This window comes from Taudactylus pleione, unplaced genomic scaffold (assembly GCF_031769625.1).
Source record: "Taudactylus pleione unplaced genomic scaffold, aTauple2 ptg001423l, whole genome shotgun sequence".
NCBI classification, from domain to species: domain Eukaryota; kingdom Metazoa; phylum Chordata; class Amphibia; order Anura; family Myobatrachidae; genus Taudactylus; species Taudactylus pleione.
In genome coordinates, this window is record NW_028285822.1 from 412,850 (window position 1) to 433,964 (window position 21,115).

Below are 21,115 nucleotides of genomic sequence, written 5' to 3' on the forward strand. Positions count from 1 at the left end.
GGATTCCACGCGCGGGTGTCCACGAGACCCCGCGCGCGAATCCCCGCTGACGGGCTGTACCTCGCACCTCATGTAGGTGCGAGGTAACAGCTGCACGAAGCCGCCCTTGTCGACCTCGCGCGCATCAGAAAAACACACTGTTTCCGCACTTCTCGCGGAAACAGTGTGTTCCCGCAAGCGAGGGCTCATTTACCGGCGCAGGGAAAAAGCTATTTTATTGAATAGCTTAACCCCACGCCGCGGGACATTCGAGCCTCAATTACTCGCGGGAGAAGTCCCGCGGGTAATTGAATATGCCCCTTATAGTATAATTTACTCCTAACTCCTAATAACGGCACCTAACAACTGGTTGCTCATGTCCTGCTGCTTGTGTTATGCAGCTATGTTTATAAACCATGTCCCTACATTGTTTTGTATTACTATTAACTGTTTTTCTTGTGTGCTCATTTATGTACTGTGTAAGGCGGTGTGGAACCTTTGTGGCGCCATATAAATAAAGGATAATAACAATAATAATAATATATTTGTATAGTGTGTACCCACCATTATGCATTACCTGTTCATTGCTGTTACATTGTTTAATGCTTGATTGACCCTGTGTGACCTCAGCTGACAAAGTTTCCTTGGTAGAGAAGTGTGCATTTATCTTTTGAAACTGTATTTATGTATATCACTGTGTCTCGCTTCGCTGCTTAAAAACTGCATATACGACTGTGTTAACTTGCAAGCTGCCAAGGTCTGTGATTCTGCATATACGACTGTATTTAAAGTGCATGCTGCCAGTGACTCTTGCTTCATTAATATAGCAGCACAGCATAAACTATTCCTCAATTTGTGTGTGCCCAGGACTGTGATTCTGCATATAAACTACATGCTGCCAGCGACTTTTGCTTCATTAATATAACCGCACAGCATAGACTCCTCACTAGCTAATAAAGCAGTCCTCATTTAGATTTTTGCTAATCTTTACTAAACCGAATTCTTTCACAAACTGACCTTGTGTTAGGCCTACATGCTACTAAGCTTACTAATTGTTTTAATCTCGGACGATCTTTGACAGAAGCTGCAACCTGCTTGTTGTTCCGCTCGCCTCCCCTCCTCTTGCCAGCTGAGGTCACCGGTAGAAGAGAGGGAAATTGCTAATTTATTGTGTTGAGTTGGATAGAGTGTAAGATTATAAACTTGCATAGATTGTTCAGAACCCAGATTTGTTACTTTGTGACTCTGTCGTCATATTGTATGCTCTCTATTGTTTTTTTCTTGGAGAAGTAGTGTTCTCCACGTAATTTACTCCAAGGCAATTCAGACTGTCTGTTATATTGTTACAACAAAGTATCCAATCGTGTGTCTATTCATAGGGGAACTTTAGGCTTGCCTCTCTGTCACAGTGTACCCTACCTCAAAGATGAGAAAATGGGCCTCGGGAAAGTCAAACACCTGAACCTGGTTTTAGTGGTATATCTATACAAACACCCAGAGCACCACATAAGAAATTTTGGCATCACGAGCAGGATATAGTGTAAGCCCCCAGCTGGTTCAGCTTAGTGCAGGTGTGATACCCCCATAGTTATGGGATTACCCCTTAGTATATCAGGGAGACACTTAGGTGTTCTTTAGCCCCTGTCATTTTTTTTTTAATTTATATATACAAGATCATACAGCACCATTGGCCCCATAGGATAGTACAGTGAACTTTGACTGACCCTGCTCTCCCTGAGCCCCACTGAGCATGTGCAAACAGGGAGGTAGAAAGTGCCCCTTGGTCAGCAATCCATTTAGGAGGGAAAATCCTGCCCCATTGATTGGTAGCCTAGGTGTCCAGGCAGAGATCCCAGTAGGTGGCCTGTTGCTGGGTCCCCTCTGTCCACTCATAGATGCCGGACCGACAGGGAGGAGAGTGAGGGAGAGCTTATAAAATACCTTCCTCAGGGCTGTCAGTGTAGAGTCTGGGAGGAATTTCTGTAGAAAGTGTCTGGGAGGAATTTCTGTAGAAAGAGTCTGGGGAAGAATTTCTGTAGAAAGAGTCTGGGGAAGAATTTCTGTAGAAAGAGTCTGGGGAAGAATTTCTGTAGAAAGAGTCTGGGAAGAATTTCTGAAAAAAGGATTGTCTGTGAGGTGCTTCTGTGGAGTGTCCCTGGATCTGTACAAATAGGGGAGCAGTAACCCCTCTCATTTACCCCGGATTACAAATACTGCACCTGGTGCTGTCTGTAATGAGTTGCTGTGGAGTGCCCTTGGAGCTGTAAACATAAGGATGCTATAACTTTTATGTTTGCCCTGGATTACAATTACCAGACTTCACATTAGCCTGGAAAGCAACCTATCCAACCTGCAGGTGCATAACCCTGCTTGCAGCTAATTATTTTGCATAGACTATTTGTTGGTACAGCTGGTGCACTGCAAGAACCTATCCAACCTACATGTGCATAATCCTGCTTGGAGCTAATTATTTTGCATAGACTATTTGTTGTTACAACTGGTGCACTACAAGAACCTAACCAACCTGCAGGTGCATAACCCTGCTTGCAGCTAATTATTTTGCATAGACTATTTGTTGTTACAGCTGGTGCACTACAAGAACCTATCCAACCTACATATGCATAATCCTGCTTGGAGCTAATTATTTTGCATAGACTATTTGTTGTTACAGCTGGTGCACTACAAGAACCTATCCAACCTATATGTGCATAATCCTGTTTGCAGCTAATTATTTTGCATAGGCTATTTGTTGGTACAGCTGGTGCACTACAAGAACCTATCTAACCTACATGTGCATAATCCTGCTTGGAGCTAATTATTCTGCATAGACTATTTGTTGGTACAGCTGGTGCACTACAAGAACCTATCCAACCTGCAGGTGCATAACCCTGCTTGCAGCTATTTATTTTGCATAGACTATTTGTTGTTACAGCTGGTGCACTACAAGAACCTATCCAACCAACATGTGCATCATCCTGCTTGGAGCTAATTATTTTGCATAGACTATTTGTTGGTACAGCTGGTGCACTACAAGAACCTATCCAACCTGCAGGTGCATAACCCTGCTTGCAGCTAATTATTTTGCATAGACTATTTGTTATTACAGCTGGTGCACTACAAGAACCTATCCAACCTACATGTGCATAATCCTGCTTGGAGCTACTTATTTTATATAGACTATTTGTTGTTACAGCTGGTGCACTACAAGAACCTATCCAACCTACATGTGCATAATCCTGCTTGGAGCTAATTATTTTGCATAGACTATTTGTTGTTACAGCTGGCGCACTACAAGAACTTATCCAACCTGCATGTGTTTTCCCACGTTTTTCTCAGCAAAAAGGGAGTGTTAACCCTGACTATTTCACAGCTATAGACTGCCGGAGCACCATTGATTCAAGCTAGACCAGCAGGTTTCATATTAATGATACTGCCTTTGAACCTCTATACACCCCTGCCTATAGCTTCTGATATCTTGCCTATAAACCTCTAAGGATGACGCTATTTTGCATACACAGTTATACAGTAAATAAAGACTCCAGACCTAGAACCTGTGGTTCCAAAGCACAAAGTATTATACAAGTAAAAGTACAGTCAGTTACATGCTAGTTATAAGTACAATTTAGCGCAAAGGAATTATACAGACCCAAGTACAGTTATACATATGCAGCGCTCTGGACCAGATGTAGGCATCAGCAAGAAACCCCTCGTCAATCAGCATTCAGCACGAAGACTAGGAACCCAGGGTCAGAGCACACATATTTATACCCCCCAGAAATAGACAACACAATAGAGAAGTTTGTTGCTAATACCATTGGTCCTAAAGGAGAGGGCATATGTTACAAGGCATCTAACAGGTTAGTTCAAATAGACACAGTCCAGCCTCTAACAACTGGTGGTCTCTGGTTTCCCGCCTCATGCAAATCCATTTTTGTAAAAGGGACAGGGGAATGGAACAGAATGCTTGCACAGGAATGTCCAATTTGTGAGGAAACCTATGTATAGATACAATTATATACACACTTCTAGTGTTATCTCAAAACAGGAGGTGCATCCCAGGAGTATTAATTCTAGTACAAAAAAGGGGAGAAAGAGAGAAAAAACAAATAGAGACAATAAGTAAAAAACTGGAGATCTGGGAGAAGGACCAACATTTCCAAAAGTGCTTTGAGAAGACCAAAGCGGAGGAATATGAACAAAACATCATTGACCGAAAAAAAAGACATTTATGAGGGATAAATGTGATTTTACTAATGGAACCATATTTAAGTGGAACCAGAAAACAAGAAAAAATCAAACAACATCGTTCAATTCCTACTATACATCTTCAGAGGCTGATACATCTATGGAAGAAGTAGAAGAATCTAATGCCACTAATCAAGTGAATTCCCATCCATCTACTTCATTCACTTCTTTTTTAGACAATACCCGAGGACCAAAGCCGAGATTCAGAACAGAAGAGGGAAGAACAGGGAAGAAAAAATATGGAATACTCCAATACCATTAAGGCAATCCCAGAGAATCAACAGGAGGAACTAAACAGATTGCAAGTAATCAATCTATCCAATATACAACTCACAAGAGAACATATTTCTGTATTACAGAAAGGCCTATCATTTTCACCCACTAGTTCCTTTGACCGGTTTCAATGGGAAAAAGATCTACATTTGTTCTGTAGGAAACTCCTCTTAACAAAATTATTTTCTAATAATAGAGAAGAAAACCAGGAAGTGACTACAGTTAACAGTGCCTTGTCTCAAATGCACTCTAATGATAATGACGAGCCAACAGAAATTGATAAATGGCTAATCCAAAACTCTACCAATAGTGACATATCCTCCTTCACTACTCCAGAAGAAATTGCAGCTCTGACAAGTTTGGAAGAACTAGAAACCCCTAAAAACCCTCAAGAAGGATCTCAAGTTAATTCAAGAGAGAGACCTCAGAATACAAATTGCCCAGAAATAAAAGTGTTTTTAGATCTGGTATCACGAGAACTGTATGATCTCGTTTTGAATAAAAATAAAGAACACCAGTTGGGGGAAAAAAATCTAAATGCTGAAGAATTATAAGCATTAAAAGAAATCAGAAAATGGCCTAATGTCCTTATCAAACCATCCGATAAAGGTGAAAATGTGATTTGGCCTATAGATTTATACCTAAAAGAGGCACACAGGCAATTAGGGGACAAAGGATTTTATAAACACCTATTGTTTAATCCAACTGACAATTTTTGTATTCTATATAATAGAATCATAGATAAGGCCAAAATGATGGGTACCATCTCAAGACATGAACATGATTTTCTGAAAGTCTCTCATCCTAAAGTACCAACGTTCTATTTAGCACCTAAGGTACATACCCCCGGGAAGACCTTTAGTGTCAGGCATAGGAGGGCTGTCTGAACAAGCTAGCATTTTTGTTGATAGACATCTACGACACCATGTGACCTCATTGCCCTCCTATGCTCAAGACACACGAGATGTTTTAAGGAAGATTGATGGTATTAGACTGGAAAAAGGGCAGATGCTAGTTAGCATCGATGTAGAATCCCTGTACACTAGCATCCATCATCTGCAAGGTATAGTAGCAATAAAATTTTACTTGGACATGGAAAGTCCCTTGGAACTCTATACACTATTGATAGAACTTCTTGAATTTGTATTATACAACTATTTTGTGTTTGACAACAAGTTCTATCTGCAAATATGGGGTACAGCAATGGGAGCAGCGTGTGCTCCCACATATGCTAACCTCTTTTTGGGGTGGTGGGAGCACACGCATGTCTTTTGTGAAGAGAACGAGGAATATACATTATGTGTGCCTTTATGGATTAGGTACATTGACGACATTCTGGTGATCTGGGATGGCACGGCAGATAAATTTCATGAGTTCATGGTTAAGCTAAATGAGAACAAGCTTAATATGAAATTTACATATGAACTCAGTCAAGAAACCATCACATTCCTGGATCTCAGATTATGGATTGACCCAGAGAGAAACCTCATGTCTTCTCTTTTCAGAAAACCAACTTCAACCAACAGCCTTCTACATCATAAGAGCTGTCATTTTCCACCAACTATCTCAAATATTCCGAAGGGTGAATTCATGAGGTTAAGGAGAAACTGTTCCAACGATCACCAATTCAACATTCAAAGTGACCTTTTGGCACAAAGACTTGTATGTAGAGGATACAGCAAAAAATCAATTAAAACAGCACGATACACGGTATCAAGAATTAACAGAGATACCTTAATCTTTTCAACCAACAAGCAAGAAGATCCAGAAAAAGGATTGAACAAAATATGCTTCATAGAAAATGACTGTAAGGAATGGAAACTGTTGAGAACCATTCTACAAAGACACTGGGACATACTGATGAATGATCCAGATCTTAATAAACATCTGGACCCCAAAGTCCAAATAAGTTGGTGTAGGGCACAAAATCTGAAAGACATGCTTGTTCACAGTCATTTTACCTCTGAGAACAAAAAGAAACCCAGTATAACTGGGTTTTTCCCATGTGGTCAGTGTAAAGCCTGTCCCAATATGGCAAAGAGGAATGAGGTTCTTGATCGTTTTGGAAAGAAACATCAGATCAGACAATATATAAACTGCAATACTAACGCAGTAATATACTGTCTTGAATGCACCTGTAAAAAACATTATATTGGTATGACAACAAGGCCACTTAAACAAAGGATATTAGAGCATATAGGAAATATTAAACATGCCTCAACCGATTTACAAAAATTCAAGAAAATCACCACGGTAGCTCGACATTTTCACTCACAACATCATGGATTACTTAAGGACCTGAAAGCATTTGGTCTTGAGAAGATTCAATGAATATTAGAAAAGGAGATCTCACTAGAGAACTATTAAAAAAAAAATGTGAATGGACTTTCCGTATGGGCTCAGTCAATCCCTTCGGGATGAATGAAACCATCAATTATAGCCCTTTTCTTGATATCTAAGCAACCTTTATACAATTTGAAATCTTCACTCTCGATCTTGATATCTATTGATATTAAATAATTATAGTCTGTTTAGAGTTCAATTACTGAGCATAATTATATTCCATTAGATTTTTTACTTTAATTTTTTTACAATGATAAACCAGAAGATTATCATAGATATAGGGTATTTTTTACTATGGCATTATAAATTATCAAATTATCATTATCATTATTCAGCACTTACGTTTAGGGTTTTTGACTATAGTATTATAATTCACTATTAGAAAATAATACATGCATAAAAGATTAACTTTACACTTCATTTCCATATAATCAATTCACTTTTTCACGTTTGTATAATGCTTGTTTTTTATAATATCACAGAATTTGATATCACTTATAGTTTTCCCTTAACACCAATCTTAAATATCACCACATCATCACTTTAATAAAATACTGTACAAAGAATATTACACTATATAAATATATACTACTTAGTGAATCAATACACTTACACCATTATTTTAGCACATATAGTTTATATCATTCATCACATCAATCATCACTAATTTTGCACAATAAATAATACACATGGGAATGTATCCCGCTGAATTTCCACAACGTGGTATTAATATCTATATATGCGGGTTTTTAGGAATAATAACCACATAAAATAAATCAAAAATAATAATAAATGTTGTAAATGGCATGTTTTATAGAATAATGTGGTATATATGATCATATTAGCAATAATTGATTTTCCTTATACTTTAAGGATCATCATTGCTGTAAAATTTGAATACCGTATATTGAGTTGACAGTTTATCCATATCTGTATTAATTAATGTAAGACTACAGGTGGATATCTTTACATACTCTAGACAGTCATTTACCAGCATATATGAGGTGTAACATCATTTTTATTGCTATATTCATAGTCAATTATAGATTTAATATCACAAAAGGTAGATAATGTTTATTATTAATATAGTATAATAATAATGATACCTTTATATACTATTACAGAATTGGATTAAACTATTGATTGGAGAAAATTAATTGCTGCATGTATGTGTCTGACATGTGTTAATGCAGGGCTGGATTTGTTTTATTATATATTATGCAAATCAACCAGTTTAGGAGCAGATTACGATAACAAAGAGGTTTAATATATATGACATGTTTTAGGATAACAGATCATAATAGCCAATGCATTCAATCTTCCCTAAATAGCCTTAGAATAAACAGCATGTCACAGATTGGCAATCTGCAGACACAGCTGAAAAGTCTGACTAGCTCCGTGATTAGACACAGACGAGACCAGCCGGACAATGTATACTAATCTCACCCCCTCACTCAATGCGGCATGCTCGTTGGTGGATGTTTCTGTCAACTTAAGACATCAGCCTATCAGCTTTGAGCCGGCGCTATATATACCCGGCAGGTACAAGACAGCACTGTTCTTCCTTTTGAATAAGCCCCGGCGAAACGTGCGTCTGACAGCTTGCTGGTGGGCTCCATAGTGCGCACTTTGGACCCCTACACCACGGATGATTATATAGAAGGAAGAGACTCATGACAGGTACGTTCTTCCACTTTTTCCTGCTCTCTCATTACAGCCAGCTGCCTGGATTCTCTGCGCTGCCGCAAGGTAACAGGGATACAGATGAGACTGAGCTGTAAAAGCAGATGCAGCTTTCTGATTTCAGTGTGCCAGTACCCAGGACTCTCATTCCCTGTCCTCTAAATATTTAAGACAGGCAACAGCAGATCCTGGGTATATAAGTGCACAACTCTATACCTGTATCTATACCAGGAAAATTGTTTAGTACTATATGTACTCTCCCAGATAGAAATTGAGGGACGCCTCTACAAACCACCATCTTATAGATAGAGGTGGTATCTGTGGTGCTCAGCATTTTAAACTGAGGTATTTTCATACCTTTGTTATGTTTTCTGTATATGTTTATTATTTCACCTTTTCTTTGTTTTTGCATTTGTATGCAATAATTCTATGATACATGTTTTTTAAAATGCGTTTGTCTGTATATCTACCGTATAGGTGGTTCCACTAATTATTAGAACATCTTAAGATAAATATAATTCTAAGGCATAAACTGTGTTAGAGTATTGGGACAGTCCCAGTCTTATGATTTATTCGAGTCTACTGGTCCCAGTAGGATATTGAGGGATTGTTTTACCATATTTAATACACTATTGGGTGTCATGACAACTAAGATATTGCATTTGGGTATGTTCACCATCTACACAGGTTGATCCATTTGCTGTTAGCACAATATCTCATCTTATGTACATTTATTGTATATACACAGAGCCATAAGCACGTGTACCAGTTAACATTTACTTCCTGACATCCAAAGTGCATTGTATTATTGTTACAAAAGGACTCTGATCTATGGTGATATATTGATGTACTGACTGGTTTAAAATATATGTATACTAGTATCATAAATATTCACATCCATGCTTCTAGCACCATGAATAAATGATATAGTGGACCACTGATAACATATAGTGTATTATACATGGAGATTAATGTATGTTTTGTGCTGTTATGTATATGTAGGAGGAATTCAATGTCCACTTACTCATTTTAACAATTAATAAAATTTTGTTTTAATGTACCACCTAGCTTAGAGTCAACCAGATTATACCAATACTAGCATGTAGGCTATGATGATGTAAATTTTCTGCCAACAGAGATAGTATATAGACAAGTATTACATTTATTATGTGTGATAGTGATGTCCTCATAGGCGGCATCCATTTGCTAATCCTTTAGTTACAGAGACATTAAACCTATTAATTTGCAGAAGGTATATCATATCACAGGAGTGTGCCCTGATAGGAGTCTCTTTTTTTCTCTCTTTCTCCCCTTTTTTGTATTCATGCAAATCCTAACAGTTGGTCATATAATGTAGATTTTGTTGCTTGAAGTCTCTGTGGTCCATAAGTTGAGAATGCATGTTGCGATCTTTACATCGATGTTAACGGAATACTGTTGAGAGAGTACGCATCATACAATACCAAACATGGCTTATTTATCACGTATAAAACCTTAGTTACAAAATAATCTTTATTTCATAGCAATTATAGTAAATGTGCATACTTGAATCTTATACCTTAAAGCTTATGGAACCTTGTATGTGGATATGTAATATGTGAGTATGTGGGGTTTGATGTAAAGATGCTAGTTAACTTGGGGCAGATGCGTGTGCATGAAGCTAATATTCGGCGTTTTTCATACAGGATCTTATGCATTCGCTAATATGCGACTAGTTAACTGCGCAATTGTGCGTATTAATGTGTGCATGAGAAATGGCGTAAGATGCAATCGCAAGATGCTAATAGTAATATCGCCACATGCACTAAAGTGTGAGTTTATCTAAAATGGCGCTTGGGCGGCCATTCGCAAAATGGCGTCTTGCGATTTCATTTTCAAGATGGCGTCTTGCAGCCAGTCTCAAGATGGTGTCACTGCGATTCAATTTTAAACTGATCTTGTCTCAGCCAATAATCCAGCTACGATAGTCCACCCTTTGATAGCGAACAACATGCTATCACAATCTGATTTTAAAATATAATCTTTAGGCTTACATTTATATACTATTTAGTGTTATTATGGGATGACACAAGGTGGTTCTTAATCCATCAATAATGTGTCTCTGAGTGGGGACATAAAACTACTATTATACGCACACCGCGGATCTTGGAAGATCATGTGAAAGGTGTGGGGATACACCAGTCCTATAAAGGCAGTCTTGAAGGGGAGATTTGAGACTTTCCATTATCTGAGGTGTTTTAAAAAAATAACATTTCAATAATACATTCTATGCATGTCTAAATATAATACATTAAATGATGGTATTTCCTAGTTCAGGGTTGTAGATGCAGTTCTGTATTTACCTCAGTATTCATACTGACCACCATCATAATTTCATTCTTTCATTTTACTCTATTTTTACATTTTCCACACTTCAACAAAATAGGAACACAATTGACGCATATGCCAATTAATATGATGACAATCAGTATAAGGATTAAGAATTTGCCTATGCTGTTGATCACTTCCTGGACCCATTCCCCTAGACCTGAGAACCATTTCACTGGGTTCAGCAATGAAACCCATCCTTCTATCTTCTCCCCTACTTCAGCCACTGAAGCATTATGGTTCTTACGAAATTCCCATTTTAGCTACAGAATTTCATCCATCTTTCGGTCTATCACCTCCTTGGGGTCGCTGGTATCATTGGTGACATAGGGGCAACATTTTACTCCAAATTGGGTGGCCAAAGTTACGCAGTACCCTCCAGTAATAGCAGTTAAATAATTTAACACTAGCCTGTGTTGCACCAGTTCTTTCTTGTACGCTTGCAATTATCTCCCTGTATACCTGAATGTGTCATCGTACATCTCGGTGATATTATCTATTAATTTAGCAAGTTCCTGAATATATCTAAAATTTAATGTACCCCGAGCGATCCTGGTGGGATTCAATGAGACTAAAACTTGAAAGCCAGTTGTCTCACTAATTAACTGAGTGGCTTTATGCACGTCACCAGGTATCATATTTTGTTTGCCTCTGTGTTCATATTGCGTGTGAAGACATGGTGATGGAGTGTTTTTATGTATACCAAGCATTTCAACATGTGTGAGGGTCATAACTTCTGGGACTACTCTTCCCAGGTAATACAAACCTTCAGAACTCGGGGAGAGCCTCTTATACGCTTTTCTTCCACATATAAAATATACATTATCAGGGAGAACATAAGGAATGGTATGCATCATTATCATTAAGCACATTTCCCTTGCAAACAATCCTATTTCTGGGTCTACCATCTGGTACATGCAAGTTTCTGGCTGTATTATTTTAGCTCAATAACCATCTGGCACCTTACCAATAATTTCTTTGGTGGAACTCAATGCATACCGATACCTAAAATGTCTCCCACTAGATTTAATTGAGCATAACAGATCATGGTTTATGGACTCATTATCAGCTCTTTGTGAGAAGGTCATCGTCTGATTATTCCCTGTCACTTCCCAACTCTCGGGTTTATTGGGGTTGGTTATGTTTAAACACAAAAGTGATCTATCTACTTGGAATTGATAGAGTTTGAAATGAGGTGGTTTGGATGAGAGGAATTTTCCATCCAATGTTTTCCCTTTTTGTAATTCTAAAATTTCCGTGATATTCAGTGGAAATGGCACCAACCCTACATTATGCTGTCCCTGTGGCACATGTGAACACACCCAGCAATCAGTTTGATTTAACACTTTGCCTACCATGCTATGATAATCCTCTAAAGGATACCCACCCCAGTACGGGTTATATTTAGGCTGGCACCTTTGTATACAGTTCTCATCAACTAGGGACCCACAAAGCTCACAAATACAGGAATCTTCAGACGATAAACCTCCACACCGTCCCCGAGTATCCGGAATAATAGCTCTCTTAACAATAACAGTACTAAGATTGGTCAGACACTCCCTGATTGGCATTGCACTCCTTCTGACTCCACTCCATCAGCACTTCCATCAACTCCCCTCTCCACAATCGGTCCCCCTTCACAGAATCCGGACATTCCCGAACCGACCAGATTGGTAAACAATCTAAAAGAGAACATGAAAATGAACACAGCAGGCCTTTCCATTGCCACAACAAGACCTGCATATTTCTTTTAGTTCGAGTATCTCACTACGACCTTTTCAATCCTCCCGAAACAAGTTCGCGAGCGACAGGTCCACGCTATCAACCTTGTCTCTGACTTGTTTGTCCACCGGTTGATTGACCTTTTTGCAGTGAGTGGAATGGACCGAGGTATCTCTCTCAGCCACCTTCAAAGATGTAGTACTTGTCAGCAGCACCTGGTATGGACCTTCCCACCGATCAGTCAAACAACCTGAATGCAAGAAATTTCTGATCATAACATATTCTCCTGGTTCAACATCATGACAGTTAGTTTCAGGCATATCATTGGACAACAATTTCAGTTTCTGCTGCTGTTGTTTTAACTGCTTACTCATTGATATAAGATACTTTACAGTTACCTCATTGTTACCCTTCAAGTCTTCCTGTAGACTTATAATCAAATGAGGTTGTCTACCGAACAGTATTTCAAATGGGGACAGATTTAAAGGGGATCTAGGAGCGGTCCTTATACTATGTAGGACCAAAGGTAATGCTTCTGGCCATCCTAGTCCAGTCTCTGCCATGATTTTACTCAACTTATTTTTAATAGTCCCGTTCATCCTCTCTACCTTGGCACTGGCTTGCGGTCGGTAGGGGGTGTGAAGTCGACTATTAATACCCATCAGCTTACACATATTTTGAAAAACATCACCTGTGGAATGAGTACCCCTTTTATTCTCAATGATTTTAGGGATACCGTATCTCTATACAAATTCCTGAACTATTTTCTTGGCAGTAAACGCAGCAGTATTAGTGGCCGCTGGGTAGGCCTCAACCCAATTAGAAAATACTTCAGTGCACACTAATACATACTGAAAATTCCTGCAGGGTGGTAATTGGATTAAATCAATTTGTATCACCTGGAAAGGTCCATCAGTCGGTGGAATGTTGGATGGTTCGGTAGGAATCGCTTTCCCTATGTTCTTCCTCAAGCAGGTCAGACAGGACATTGCTATCTTTTCTGCTTGTGAAGAAAAATCTGGTGCGCACCAGTATGCTCTCACCAACTTGCACATACCTTGCTTTCCCAGATGAGTCAGACCGTGTGCTGCCTCAGCCAGGCTGGAGTAATATGCCTTGGGGGCTACTGGCTTACCTTGTCCGTCCCTCCAGAACCCGGAGGACTCTTGCCCACATCCCTTGGACTTCCAAATGGACTTTTCCTGAATTGAACACAAATTTTGCATCTCAATTAATTTCAGCATATCAATTGTTTGGAAAGACAGAATTTTTTCAGTGGGAGAAAACATTTTTAACCCTGCTGCCCATTTTGCAGCTTCATCAGCTCTGTTGTTGCCCAGTGACACCGGGTCATCCTCACATGTATGGGCTTTACACTTGATTACTGCCACCGCTTTGGGCAGTTGGATTGCTTCTAAAAGATGTTTTATGTGTTGGGAATGTGCAACTGGTGTGCCTGCTACTGTCATAAAATTTCTCATACGCCATAGACCCCCAAAATCGTGCACCACCCCGAACGCGTACCTCGATTCAGTGTAAATGTTAGCAGATTTGCCTGCTGGCAGTTCACACGCTCTAGTTAGTGCTACTAACTCTGCCACCTGGGCTGAGTGAGGAGGACCAAGAGGTTTAGCTTCTATGATGTCTGTGTCATTTACAACAGCATAACCTGTACATAATTCACCTGTGTCTGTTTGTCTATGACAACTCCCATCCATGTAAAAAGTCACATCTACATTCTCTAAAGGTATGTCGTATATGTCAGGTCTAGCAGTAAAGGTCTGATTCAGATATTCCATACAATTGTGTGTATCATTATGTCCACTGAACTCATCTCCTGCCACCCTTTGTACATCATGTTGTACATATGGTAAATACATTGCTGGATTCAGCGTGCTGCAACGTTTAACAGTGATGTTTGCGGGTGCGATTAGAGCTAGTTCCCATTTGGTAAACCTAGCCAAAGAGACGTGTCTGGTTTGAGCAGAGTTCAGCAGAGTAGATACAGCATGGGGAGTGTATACAATCATATCATGACCCAATACTACGTCCTCACTTTTACTCACCAATAGAGCGGTAGCTACTACACTTCTCAAACAGGTGGGGAGTGATCTCGCCACAGTGTCCAATTGGGCACTGTAGTATGCTACGGGCCTACTGGCATCACCATGTTTTTGTGTAAGGACACCTGCAGCACAACCATCGGCTTCCGTACAATACAAATCAAAAGGTTTTTCATAATCAGGGATTCCCAATGCAGGTGCTTTTGTCAGACCTATCCTTAATTAAGGAAAGCCTGCTCTGATTCCTCTGTGTGTATGATACGATCGGGCTTAGAGGAAGAGATTAAGTCCTGTAAAGGCAAGGCCAAAATAGAAAAACCTGGGATCCACATTCTACAGTATCCACACATTCCCAAGAAGGTACGAATTTGCTGTTGATTCTGCGGCAGTGTCATGTTCTGTATGGCCTGGATTCTATCATTTGTGAGATGTCTTAACCCCTGGGTTAGACAGTGTCCCAAATATTTTACTCTGGATTGGCACGGCTGTAGTTTGTCCTTAGCCACCTTGTGTCCTGTATGCGAGAGATGAAGCAACAAAAGTTTAGTATCATTTAAACATGACATAAACGAATCAGAACATAGCAATAAATCGTCCACATATTGAATTAGAACAGATCCATTGGCAGGTTGAAAAGATTGTAAACAGTCGTGCAATGCCTGGGACTTTGGTAAAGGATAATGTTCCACTTTACCTGTTACACCCATTGTTGGTACTGTCTCGTTGGTCACCTGTAAATTAACGGGAGATTTTATCACTGACCTGGTCGCCCCTGTGTCTACAAGAAAAGGATATTTAGTACCAGCTACATCAACCATCATGACCGTTTCTTCCCTAGTACTTCCCGTTAACCTGGCTATCTGTAGACTACAGGTATGACCTGACCCCTAGCGTTGGCTACCATTCTCCAATAAAGCATTAACGGTCACAATTAGAGCTGGTGCCTGCTGGACATTTGCTGTTCTCTGTGCATATCCCTTATGGGGATATCCAGGTACTCTCTGGTTTGGGGGCCTACCCTTTTTACTCTGCAATTTTTAATTAAATGTCCTGGCTGGTTACAATTAAAACATATTTGTGGATCAGATGAAGACATGGGTTGTTGTGAGGTTTGAGCAGGGGGAAAAGGTGATGGATATGGGTAGGGATATGGAGGATAAGGGTATTGTGGGGGATATGATGTTTGTGAGTAGTGTGGGACCTGTGGTTGTGTAGGGTTAGCAGAATAGAGCTGTGTTTGCTGTTGTGTGGGATTAGTGAGGGCATATAACTGTTCAGGTGTAGGTGTGTGTGTAGATGCAAGTGTGTCTGTTGGCTGTGATATTACCATCAGTCCTTCCAGAGCTTGGATACTGACAGCCATTAATTTTTTGCTCTGGGTCTCTCTCTTCTTTGAGATGTTCTTATCATGTTCTATGGCAGATTCTATGAGTGTATCTATTGTGACTCCCCTCCAGCCAGGTTGTGTGGTCTGAACATTTTCTTTATAGTTGCTTAAGAGAGGGTACAAATTGCTTGTTACATTTTTATGGGTATTTTTGATAACTGTACTTACACCTTCATTCACATAAGGTGGGGGTGGTGCACATAAACTGCTGGCAATACCTTCCGCAATGCTACCTTGCTGCACGTGCGTGCCATTTTGAGGCTCGCCCGCATTGCAATTCAGCGTCGCGGATGTATTCTCTGGCAATGCGCTCGCAATGCTAGTTTGCGTCGCTTGCGCATTTTTAAGCCACGCATCCCCTTCATGCTGCCACAACTTTAAACATTCATAATATTTTACCTTTTTCTCTCGGGAGCGCATCAGACTGATGTGATCCCGGACATTATCTATTACATCTTTATCAAAACTACCAATTCTGGGAAACGGTCTAACACTCTTCATCGTCATTTTAAACCATACATCACAATACCTTATTGCAAAAGTACCGTACCTAGTATGCATAATTCGACGGGCACTTCCATTAGCAGCACATCTTTGTCTAACATCTTTATTGTTTGCGTGGCTCCCATTCTGAGACAACTCCTACGTTTTTCAATAAAGATTTAAACTGGTGAAAGACAGTCAAGATACTTTCACTTACCTGCGAACGTCTTGGAAAAAAGGCGTATTCGCAAACCTTATGGAGGAATTCTAGACGCTTCCACTCACCTACGGAAGTAAAGGCCGCTTCCGCTCAGCAATCCCTTTTTGACTACCTTTCAACTGCTAGGGGGCAGCAAAGTACCCTTTGTGTTCCAGTTGATTTCGTCCACTCTCCCACCAGCTCACAATCACAATCTAGCCAAGATTATGCGGTTCAATTATAGTGTTCAAATAAGCCTAACAGATCACACACATTGATTACTGAATGCTATAATCACGCTGGGGGCCGAACCCTAACAAAAATAACAAACCATACACCGCTTTGTGTAAAGTAAACGGTAAGCTGCTACCGAATCACTAGGCCAACTCCTGAGCCTAGCACTTAAGGGTCCTACGATACCCTTAACATTTAGGTCCCGTGTTACACCCTAAACAAACACTCACAGTTACACACTTATTTTCCTGCGCAGAAAAATACACGTTAACCAAGATATTTAGAAACAATTGATAATGTAAACTCAATGGCTTTGTTTAAACACGTGGCAGCACAACCGGAAGTACGTATACGCTATTGTGCGACCAGTCGCATTCACAATAATATGACTACCACACAACCTTTGGCTGCGTACACAAAAGTGCGTCTTTACTGTGCGCAAAACTGCGACTAAGCCGCGTATTCTATACTGCGGCACCCCTTTAAATGTTAGGTTCTATCAACAAAGGAAAACAAACTTTTTCCTCTCTTGTCCTTGGATTCTAGTCAGCGTCCCTGGCTCACACAAAAACGGGTAGTGATTTCTCAGCAGCGAGCGGTTGCAGGTAAACCCTGCATGTGGCCACTCCACCCTTTGGTGAGATATCGATAACCGTATATGCCGTGTGAGTGGGTAAGTGACTTCACTACCAGCCCCCAACTAACGATACTGCCTTTAAACCTCTATACACCCCTGCCTATACCTTCTAATATCCTGCCTATAAACCTCTAAGGATGATGCTATTTTGCGTACGCAGTTATACAGTAAATAAAGACTCCAGACCTAGAACCTGTGGTTCCAAAGCACAAAGTATTTTTCAAGTAAAAGTACAGTCAGGTACATGTTAGTTATAAGTACAACTTAGTGCAAAGGAGTTATACAGACCCAAGTACAGTTATACATACACAGCGCTCTGAACCAGATGTAGGCATCAGCAAGAAACCCCTCGTCAATCAGCATTCAGCACGAAGACTAGGAACCCAGGGTCAGAGCACACATATTTATACCCCCCCCCCAGAAATAGACAACACAATAGAGTAGTTTGTTGCTAATACCATTGGTCCTAAAGGAGAGGGCATATGTTACAAGGCATCTAACAGGTTGGTTCAAATAGACACAGTCCAGCCTCTAACAACTGGTGGGCTCTGGTTTCCCGCCTCATGCAAATCCTAACAGTTGGTCATATAATGTACATTTTGTTGCTTGAAGTCTCTGCGGTCCATAAGTTGAGAATGCATGTTGCGATCTCTACATCGATGTTACCGGAATACTATTGAGAGAGTACGTATCAGCACAATACCAAACATGGCTTATTTATCACGTATAAAACCTTAGTTACAAAATAATCTTTATTTCATAGCAATTATAGTAAATGTGCATACTTGAATCTTATACCTTAAAGCTTATGGAACCTTGTATGTGGATATGTAATATGTGAGTATGTGATGTTTGATGTAAAGACGCTAGTTAACTTGGGGCAGATGCGTGTGCATGAAGCTAATATTCGGCATTTTTCATACAGGATCTTATGCATTCGCTAATATGCGACTAGTTAACTGCGCAATTGTGCGTATTAATGTGTGTATGAGAAATGGTGTAAGATGCAATCGCATGATGCTAATAGTAATATCGCCACATGTACTAAAGTGTGAGTTTATCTAAAATGGCACTTGGGCGGCCATTCGCAAAATGGCGACTTGCGATTTCATTTCCAAGATGTCGTCTTGCGGCCAGTCGCAAGATGGTGTCGCTGCGATTCAATTTTAAACTGATCTTGTCTCAGCCAATAATCCAGCTTCGACAATATTTAGGTCTCTCATTTGTTTTTTTTGGTAAAGTTCTGCAGGAATTGTGGTTCTTGTTGGTTTCACATTGCTTGCCAGCTGGGGTCACCGGTAGATGACGGGGAGGTAATAAATAAACACCTTGTCATTGAATAGTGTAATTAATTTTATTCCATCTGTAAATGGTAACTATCTCCTGTCATTTGTTGTTAATTATTAACAAATAATAAAATTGCGTTGCACCTTCCCTCCTGACTGGTCATTGCGTCTGCAAAAGGGGAATTCAGGCTTGCCTCTCTGTCACGGTGTGTCCAATCTGAACACGGGGAAATCAGCCACCGAAGCAATCTGAACACACCTGAACCTGGTGCTAGTGGTGCAGCACTGTACAAACCAGTCAGTACATCACACAGGTTAAAGGAAAATAGCTTTTTCACTCAATTTTCCATGACCAGACCAGGTTTTAAAGGTCCAGGGCTGGTTATGGGTTTAAGAGTGGTCCCCATGCCATTATTTTTTTTTTTTTATGTTTAACTATTTAGGGTCTTTTAACCCTAAGAAGCATGCACAGATCACTATGATCTGTGCATGCTTCTTTTTTTCATTTAAATTTTTAGGGTTCTATTTGCATTAGATTTTGAACAGAAAATTAAAACTGAATGCATTTACACCTGCCCAAACCAAATAACATCAATTTAGATTTTGAAATCAAAATTGAATGTTAGTAAATGAGAGATTTTGGCAGTGCATTACACAGTCAATTTAAATCGACACCAAAATCGACCTTTACTAAATATACTGTATTTCCAAATATTGATTTAAACTTGAATCTTTTTAGGATCTTGTGACTGCCCTACATTTAGCTATGTGGTATTGCACACCGTTGTGCCTCTGTTCGTACATGTCTCTTCTGGTAAGCAGGCACAAGGACTCCATCAACTTTAGAAGAAGAGTAGAATGAAGGTAAAGGGTGAAGACAGCAGAAGAGAAATAAGAATGTGGAGACAGGAGACGGTGCAGAGCAAGAGGAAAAGTGGATTGGTAGAGACACCAGGAAAAAGTGTTTATGGCAAATATTAGAAAAAGGTGGGTGGGTACAGGATGCTGGCACTCAGGATCCCAGCGGTCAGGAGTCTGAACCCTATCGGTAGGTATCCTAACCCTCCCCCTCTCCTTACCATAACCTTCCCTCCCCGGTGCTTGAAGCTAACTTCCCCCTAGTGCCTAAACCTAACCCTCCCCCAACCCCACTACTTACCTTCAGAATGCCAGCGGTCGGGATGCCAGCGCTTGGATTCTGACAGGTGTCAGCATTTCAGCGCCGGTATTCTAAGCGCCAACATCCACTGTGCTGGGGATGGGGGTCAGAATGCATATAGCAGAACAATTTAAGACAGTAGGGTTAAGATGTCCTCTGTAGCTGCCCACCCAATGGAGGAGTAGATGTAGAGGTTTGTTCACAAAAGAAGCTATGGCCTAATGTGATCTCTTGCTGCCTCTTCCTGGTAAAAAGCAGCATGCCAATTATGGTGGTCCCATTGGCAGAAGTACTGCTAAGAGAGACGAAACCAGCAGGAGCTTGGCAGAGGGATGCGTGAGACATAGATTATGGAGAGACAAAAGGAAACCATTCAATTGTAGGTCATAATATCACTCTTTCCACCATTGTAGTTGTATCCACAAAGCTACTAAGGAATTGATTTTACACTGGCATGAAGTGAACAACCACCTTAATATGTATTGGGCAGACATATAGGTGTGGACATAAAGAAGGGTGTTCTGTAAAAGGCAGACATCACGGTGACAGATGAGGCTTCTATGATGTCAATATTTATGAGTTGTTACCAAATACACATTGCAAACAGGATTCAGTCATTATTTGTCAACAGAGAAGAAAAGCAAGATATATGTTTGGTGCACTCGTGGGGTCTATATATTGTTGATCAGAACAATGTTATCTGGAATGACATAAAATATAACTTTTATTCTTGATATTTAAAAAGAAAGCATAGTCCAATGGTTTAGGCGAAATATTTAAAATATAGTAAAGATACAAAAAGATGTGAATAAATATGAAAAAGTGCATCTAATATTAGATGCTGCAACACGCTATCATGTGTACTTACTAAATTGAACTGCTTATTGTAAAAACCTATTGTGTACGGAGCTAGTGAAACACGGCGTAATTCACACAGCCGCTGATTAAATATATGTACATTCCATGCGCCACTGCTCATAACAGAGCTATAAGCTGTTGAAACACGCTAATATGAGCTAATATCTAACCACAACATATGCTGGGATATTCATGGT